Source organism: Bactrocera tryoni, chromosome 5, assembly GCF_016617805.1.
Source record: "Bactrocera tryoni isolate S06 chromosome 5, CSIRO_BtryS06_freeze2, whole genome shotgun sequence".
Classification (NCBI taxonomy): Eukaryota; Metazoa; Arthropoda; class Insecta; order Diptera; family Tephritidae; genus Bactrocera; species Bactrocera tryoni.
The window spans coordinates 52,718,947-52,727,282 of record NC_052503.1 but is presented as its reverse complement, the minus strand read 5'-3'; the positions used below and the strand labels follow the sequence as shown (position 1 = coordinate 52,727,282).

At 32.4% G+C, this 8,336-nt stretch overlaps 1 protein-coding gene, 1 non-coding gene and 1 pseudogene across 3 annotated transcripts in view; 1 reads left to right on the top strand and 2 right to left on the bottom strand.

Annotated features, from left to right (window-relative positions):
• Positions 1 to 8,336, bottom strand: part of LOC120778116 (dual specificity protein phosphatase 15) — a 107,349-nt gene that overhangs the window by 50,724 nt on the left and 48,289 nt on the right. The window lies entirely within an intron of this gene.
• On the bottom strand, positions 193 to 418 carry LOC120779224 (annotated as a pseudogene).
• Positions 4,806 to 4,887, top strand: Trnas-aga. The gene has a single exon. It is a non-coding gene; the product is annotated as a tRNA-Ser (tRNA).

Genomic DNA, 8,336 nt, shown 5'->3' with positions numbered 1-8,336 from the left:
TTTTGACGTAATTTTATCATTTCAATTTCGCTGTATATTTTGTTAGTGTAAAAGCAACAATATGCCTCGCTCATTTGCAATTGCAAATATGCAAGACCATTTGCACCAGATTGTGAATTGCCCTACTGTACTTATTGACTATGTATATATTATGTTATTTGTATAAAACCTTGGAATTTATTCATTAAAATCACCACTCAGAAGTCGCTTTTATCCGTTGTAACCGAGCGATCATCGAAGAAACATCATTTCTAATATGCCACAAGACAAGACAAAATTAGAAATGAAGTCCAGTTCATAAACCTCACGCTGTCAAGATAAAACGAAATACCTCCTCATCGTGGGTGCTAATACTTTCGATTTGCAAAGAAAGTAAATGAAGACTGACTACAGAAATGATCCTGTGGAGTATAGTCTTAACTTTTCTGCGGCCGCCGCAGAGTATCTCAACCAAAAGTCACACAAAATAGTTGAGAATTCGCACAAATGAAACGGAAACGAAAGAAAAATAATGCACAAGTATACAAACATACACATGCGCACACATGTGAATATGTCACCAACCAAAAATTGAAACATTGTTCTACAAAAACAACAATAGCATAAGCATGGCAACATTGTGTTGCTGGTAGAAAATCCGAGCTGTGCCGATTGTCTCAGCTTCCCTTGCTGCTCGAACATCTTCGTAGACAACGTCGCGCAAATATGCATCTATCGCAACCTTTTCCGAACTCGTATAAGAAGTATAACTTCAAAAAATTAAATTCGGGGTAGTTGAAAAAAGTTACGGCTGTTCAAAAATGAGGGAAAATTACAAAGAAATTCGTTATATTTTGAAATTTTTGTATAAAAAAGGGAAGAATGCCACGCAAGCCACCAATGAAATTTGTGAAGTTTACGGAGACGATGCTGTATCAACAATGGTTCGCTCGCTTCCGTTCTAGAAATTTTGAAATTTCGATTTACACTGATGGAATAATGTTTCTAGCGGAAAAATGGCAAAAAGTGATCGACTAAAATGGTACATATTTGTTTATTTATTTCTTAGTATAAATATTTTAAAATAAGTTGAAGTTGGATTAGAAATACGAAAAGACTTTTTCGACTGCCTAGTAATATTTTCTAAGAGTGCAAGAACTAAAATTATCGTGTAGTAAACTCTCTCTCTTTTGTCTTAGCCTTAGTATTGTTAATATAACCTACTAAACCCCGCTCGAAGGAATAAACAATCTGTTCCGATATTTTTAGTCTTTTGGGGATGGATGTGGATTAGAGCGGTTAGTGTCTGAAAAGGTTTACATAAATGTTTGGGTAGAGTAATGTAAGTTCCTAAAGTGTTGCGACTCCTCTGTTTTCCAAATTTAAGGAACCGTTAGTTTCTACATATTCTATAATCCATTGAATATGGAAAGCAGAAGGAATGTTACGAATTCTCTTAGTTAATATTACCAATTATCAGCATTGACTTAATGATTCCGGCAATAATGATCAGTTCAAAAGGGAATATGAACCATTTGAAAAGGTTATAAAGCTATTCGTTCCGGTACCAATAGAAACTAGTGTAATTGTTGATACCGTTCATTTGACCGTTTCATACGATGTACCTTCTCAGCAATATATCGCTACTTTAAGAAGCTAGTTCGTACATTTTTCCTAGCTTGGTCGAGATCGAAGTTGGTTTGATACGGTCTGTTTGGTCGTAACAACTCTTGCAATTAAATATTGAAAACTCTCTATTACTTTTTCTCTTTTTTAACCGTTTAATTTTTCCTATTATTACATCGAGATTTTAATTATCCACCACTATTTGGAAGATATGAGAGAACCGACATTCGAGTTTTTCTGAGGTGGCAAACGAGTTGCGTTCGACAACTGGGTGGTATACTCGAGAGTTAATATATATGTATGGAGCCATTTGTACAGATTTACCCGTCATAAAATATAAATTTCCATCATTCAACATTTAACTTTCGTTGGCAACATCGACATGTGTGTTCAATGATTAATGCAACTAAATAGTGGCGGAACATGTTGACATCGAAAAGTACTCGTGTGAAATTAATATTTAACTAACAACAACAACAAATATGACACGGAACATATGCAAATGTTGCTGGCGGCAGCCTACCGGCTTTCAAGTCGAACAAGGCATGTGCAACCCTGTATGTGAACCATTGCAGTTATACAATTGGGTGGGTCAAAAAAACGAATTCGAAACGAACGAATCGCTTCATACTCCGAAAAAGTTATTGATAGTTACTTTTAATAAAGGCTCGCTAAGTATGAGCATTTCATTTTAACGGGAAGCTGCATTGCCTAACAATTTTCGTTTTTTTTTTTGTTATTATCACATAGAAAATGCATATATTTACAAAAATAGTCTGTATAGTCGATAGAACGAAATATTATTTAAATAGTTGGATCGAGATATGCATTTTTTTATCTGTTAATGATAATGAAAATCAAAGAAAACCGTTAGGCGGCCTTTCTTAGTGTCTATCAACAATGTTTTTAGTAAAATTAGTTAAAGAAAACATTTGATTTTGTTTAACCCACCCTAATATACACTTATACATACATATGTATGTATGTATGTAGTAAAATCGCATTATCGCTCCTGATGTAGACAAGTTGTTTGTGTATCTTTTATTTTGAGAAATAAGATAAATAAGGGAAATAAACAGATGCTCGGAAGGTGCAAGGACAACTCGTATGTATGTATATACGTAATATATGTGCAGTTTTGTATGTTCGCGCAAGTGTATAATATCTCATGGTGATTACTTTGAAGGGGACAAAATAGATATTCATGAATAAATAAATAATTTTTGAAAAAACACAAAATTCGCGATACTTTTGAACACACCTCGTATATCTATAGGTTATTTACAGTACTATCCAAAAAACTTTCAGTTGTCTTAAGTATGGATATATTTTTTTGTTTAATAAATTTTTTTCTTTTTCTTCAACAAAACTTGAAAGGAAGCGAATCGAACAAACAAATAGTATAAATCAAATAAACTGGCTAAATTAAAAACTAAATGGTTGTTCCTAAGCTACACCATGCGCTGTTCGCCCAAAATACGAAATTTGTCACGATAGGAAGTAGTCTGTTGAGTGTTAAGATCTAAAGATTTTCAACTTAGTTAGTTAGGACATAGTGTTTTATGTATTAAAATTTCTCAGTAACTGATCTAGAACCAAATTATCCTTCAACAATTTCACGATTAGGGGAAAAGAGTGTCTTTATGCCCTTGCGGAAATATTAAAATTAAGTTAAACAAGAAAACACATAAACTTCGTTCAGAAACTTTGTATCAAAGCTATTATACCCTTCTCAGTTAAAAAAGATTATCTAGAATATACTTGATCAGTTTGTATGACAGCTCCATTCTACAGTGTTCTGACCTGAACGATTTCTTCGGAAGTTGCATGATGCTTTAAATAATGATGCATGTCTAATTTAGCGAAGATATCTCGACAAAAAGTTCTCCATACAAGTACTTCATTCCCAACGTTCAGTTTGTATGACAGCTTGTGCTATAGTGGGTCGATATCGGCGCATCCGACAGATGAGCAGCTTCTTGGAGAGAAAAGGTCGTGTACAAAATTTCAGAATGATATCTGAAAAACTGCAGGACTACTTCGCGTATATACAGACGGAGGGACTAAATCGTCACAGCTCGTAACGCAGATCACTAATAACATGCCTTAGAAGGTTTCCGACATTTCATTCGGCGTGTTACAAACTTCGTGACTCTAGACTCTACTTCCTACAATTGACAGGAAACTGTAATAGGTGTACTTAACCTTACTTAAACTCTTTTAAAAATTCTATTAGAAAAGAGTTTTAAATTACCGTTCTTTACCTTTTCCCCTACCTTTTCACTAATCAACTACAAAAAATCACCTTAAACTCCTTCTTACCGTGAGTACCATCTACTTCGGTGGGTATTCTCATATAAAATGGCTTTTCATTTCATCGACTACTCAACACCTACATTGTTCCGCTATTCTCTCACCTTTGAATTCGATTAACTGCTTGCCACAGCGTTGCTTTATTGATCTATCACTTGACGTTAATCTGCAACACTCAATAAATCTGTGTGGCGCCAAACAACCTGCAGCTTTACAGCTTTAATGTGCGTCTCTTTCATTGTTGTTGTTGTGACTGTAGGTGTTTAGCATAGAAATAACATTAATATGGCGTGGATAGGTCAATAAAGTCAGAACAAAATCGAACACAACAAAAGTAAATAATTCGATTTGTGTGCTCGAATTTTGTAATTGTTGTTGTTGGTTGTTCAACAATTTCGCTATTGTTGTTGCCTATCACCTGGAGCGTGTTGAATTGAAAGCGTTTTGAGTTATCAATCAAATGAAAATGCCAAAGTGAACATATTAGCAAATATCCAACATGTATGTATGTGTGTGTCTGCACTCGACAGTTATTTGACGTGCGCAATTGATTACAGGTACGTTTGCTAACCAATCTTCATTAACACCGGCAGCGCAGCACTTGTCCAAACATGAGGGCACTCAATTCAAGCAATAAAGTGAGGTTATAAATACGCATTGATATTTTATTTATTTATTTATACATACATACCTAAGTATAGAGTCTCTAAAAATAGCTGCGAAGCCAAATATTGAATTACATATATATTCATTTAATTCAATTTAGGTTAGCTGCATAATTATGGAAATAAGCTGAAATTTAGTTTCTGGCAAAAGCACGTGTTCTTTTGCTCTTTATTTGCTTGCTGCGACCCGGTGGCGTGAACTTGTTTATAAAATTATATGTAGCAGTCGTGGCCGAGCGGTTAAGGCGTCTGACTAGAAATCAGATTCCCTCTGGGAGCGTAGGTTCGAATCCTACCGACTGCGAAGAATTCTAACTTTTTTATTATTTTTGTTTTTAGTTTCAATTTCAGCAAATATTTTCTTTTTAATTTTTCATTCTTAAAATTTTGTGATGATTCACATTTTCAATCTTTATTTTTTATTATTTTATTTATGCTTCCAACCTTTTTTTATTTATAAATTTTAAATTATTAGATCGGAAGAGTTCCGATCTATTTTATTTATATTTGTGTTTGAAATCTTTATCTTTTAAATACTTTATTTTTTTTAAAGAGTTCTGGACTATTTTTTATTTTATTTTAATATTTTGTTTTAGTTTCTTGCCATTCTCAATTTTATTATATTCAAAATGTTTTAATTTAAAATTATTATTTTTTTTTTAATTTTTAAACCTTTTTATATCTATTGTTTCTAAACTTCTCTGAATTCTTTAATATTTTAAATCTTTTGAAAAGTTCTTTTTTATTTAATTTTTAAACTTCTTTTATATTTTTTTTTTCTGCGTCTATTTAAGTTCTTAAATTATTTTTCAAATTCAAAACTATTCACTTTCTTTTACTTTTTAGACTATATTTTTTATTCTTTTTTCTCTTCATTCTTTAATTTATGATTTTCTTTTCTATTGTATTTCTATTAATTAAATTATTATTTTTTTTCATTTCATTCTTTAATTTACGATTTTAAAATTTTTTGTTGCTGTTTTATTTTTATTAATTAAAATATTTTTTGTTTGGAATAGTTCTTATGAGTCCTTATAATTTTTAGTATAATCAGTCGACACCTTTTGATTTAGAATATCGTTAGTTTCTTCGTGCATAATTTATGCTATTAACTTTTGCTGATTTTCTGTCTCGTATACATACATACGCACACATGTACACAATGTTAAACATAATCAAAAAATAACTTATTTGTAGGTCTTCCTCTCACTCTATTCCATACAGCGCCGGTCGCCAATTTTAGTGATTTTAGTGCCTCATTTAATATTTCTGTTTGTTTTCTGCTTCATTTTTCGATTTTTCTGGTTTCTAGTTTTTTGTTTTGCTGTCGTTTGGCGTAGCAAAAGAGTAGCACGTGTAGTATTAATAACAGTAGATTGCAGATTGAGAAATTACATTGACCCAACCACCGCCGCAAGGGATTCAATATTTTTATGACTTCATTGCGTGAAAATAACAGTTATACATATACATATATATGTACATATGTATATGCGTTTGTATTTGTGCGCGTGGTGATAGCAATTGCTTTGTGGCTGGATGTAATCTGCTTACTAGGGGTACAGCAAGTGAATTGATGTAGAAAGCAGCATTATATGGTATTTGGTATAGTTCATCGTAGTGAGACATATTTACATGCATTTGTATACACAAGTATGTTATACAGTCATGTGCAAGATTTGATATTTAAGTGTGAGCTTACCATGGAGAACCATTATATCTATGTACATAAGTATGCAAGCGATTGCTAACTAATGTATGTACATATGTATGTATTGTTGTCTGTACTTATGTATATTTTTTATTGATAGATCGGAATATTTAACGAAAAACATTCTTAAATGCATAAATAATCGAATAGTAGGGCTTATTGAGCTATTTCATCAATTTTCGGTACCATATTAAGGTAATAACCCTATATAAATGGGGTTTCGAAAAATATGTGAGCCGATTTTAATAGTTTTGAATCAGAGTTACGAACTACTGGCGTGTTTAATTTCGATACTTCTTTTTACAAAATGGTGCAATAGAAGAACGCTTATATAGTTATCTCTAAGAGAAAGGGATCGCAGTTTTAGTGAGCGGAATACTTGATTTCACCTGTGTTTTTGTGTGCGTAACAATCAATATACAGTGTCGGACAAAACTCATTGGACAAACTCGAGTCTCACACATGTTCCGTCATAACTTTTTACATAGATGCATTAGAGGAATATTTTTTTTTGCAAAAGATAGATCACTTATTCTATATTAAGAAACAATGCAATAATATTTTTTAACTTTTATGTAAGATTTATAAATTATAACAGAAGGGAAAAAAGTAAAAAATTCGTGCGACATAACTCATTGGACTTTAGCTAAATAAGAAAATAAATTAGTTTTAAATTAATATTTTACTGAGTAGCCATTATTTATTTTTGATTGCAACACATCTTTTAGGCATACATGAAATTTAATTACTAATATGTGAATCATTTATTCCATTCTCGGCTCGTTTTAAGACATCAAGTAGCTTGTTTTTATAACCGTGGACCTGTTCCTCTTTAATTTGCCTGTTGACAATTTCCCATAAGTTTTTAATCGGATTCATGTCACGAAACTGGTCGGACCATCTTATAACATAAACTTATTATTCCAAAAACCAATCCTTCACAACTTTGAGGGTGTGCCTGGGGTCATTGACATGTTGAAACTGCCAATCAGGCTGCATTTTTTGGATAGCGTGAGGAAACATTTGGGTTTGCAGTATATTTTTATATTGGAACCCATCCATGTTCCCTTCTATTCTGTAAATTGGTCCTACACCCTGACCAGAAAAGCATTCCCACACCATTATATTACCCTACCATGCTTTACTGCACCCTGCAAATATCGACACTCTAAACGCTTCATGTTGGTCTACCTGTCATTCCATCTGAGTTCTGCAAATTAAATTTGGACTCACCTGAAAACAATATCGGCTTCCATTGCTCTTCAGACCAATTTATATGCAGTTTCGCAAATTCCAAAGGTGCTAACCGATTTTTTTGGAAATATAAGATTTTTTCACTGCACGGAAGCTAAAAAGACCAACATCAACGGCGCGCCGTTGTATTGTACGCGTATTCTCTCTTAGTTGTGAGTTATCTACAACATTGTTTGTTGATATCTGGGGATATTTTATAAACTCGCGCATTATTCGCAAGTCATACTTTACCGAATTGACTCTGGGACGTCCTCCAATATTACGTTTTTTAACGGTTCCTTCAGCTTTGTTCTTGCGTAAAATAGCAAAAACAGTTGTTTTCCCCAGAGAATAATTTTTTTAAAGCTTCTTTTCCACACATTTTTTGTGAATTTGCTTACAATTAATAATTTAAGTTCAGTTGAATGTGTTTTGTCTACTATTTTTATCAAAAATAATTTTTTAGTAGCATTATTCGGGACAACTTTAAATATTTCACAACACACTCGTTATCATTAAAATAAACAACTCGAATAAGTGTGATCTACGATTTATAATAATTATAATTATTGTAAGTACCTGCAAAATTCTTTTCCCGCCAGATAACGGTAAATTAATTCAATGGAAGTGGTTATTTCGATATCCAAAGTGTTAGTCCAATGAGTTATGTCGCACGAATTTTTTACTTTTTTCCCTTCTGTTATAATTTATAAATTTTACATAAAAGTTGAAAAATAAAATTGCATTGTTTCTTAATAAAGAATATGTGATCTTTCTTTTGCAAAAAAAATTATTCTTCTAATGCATCT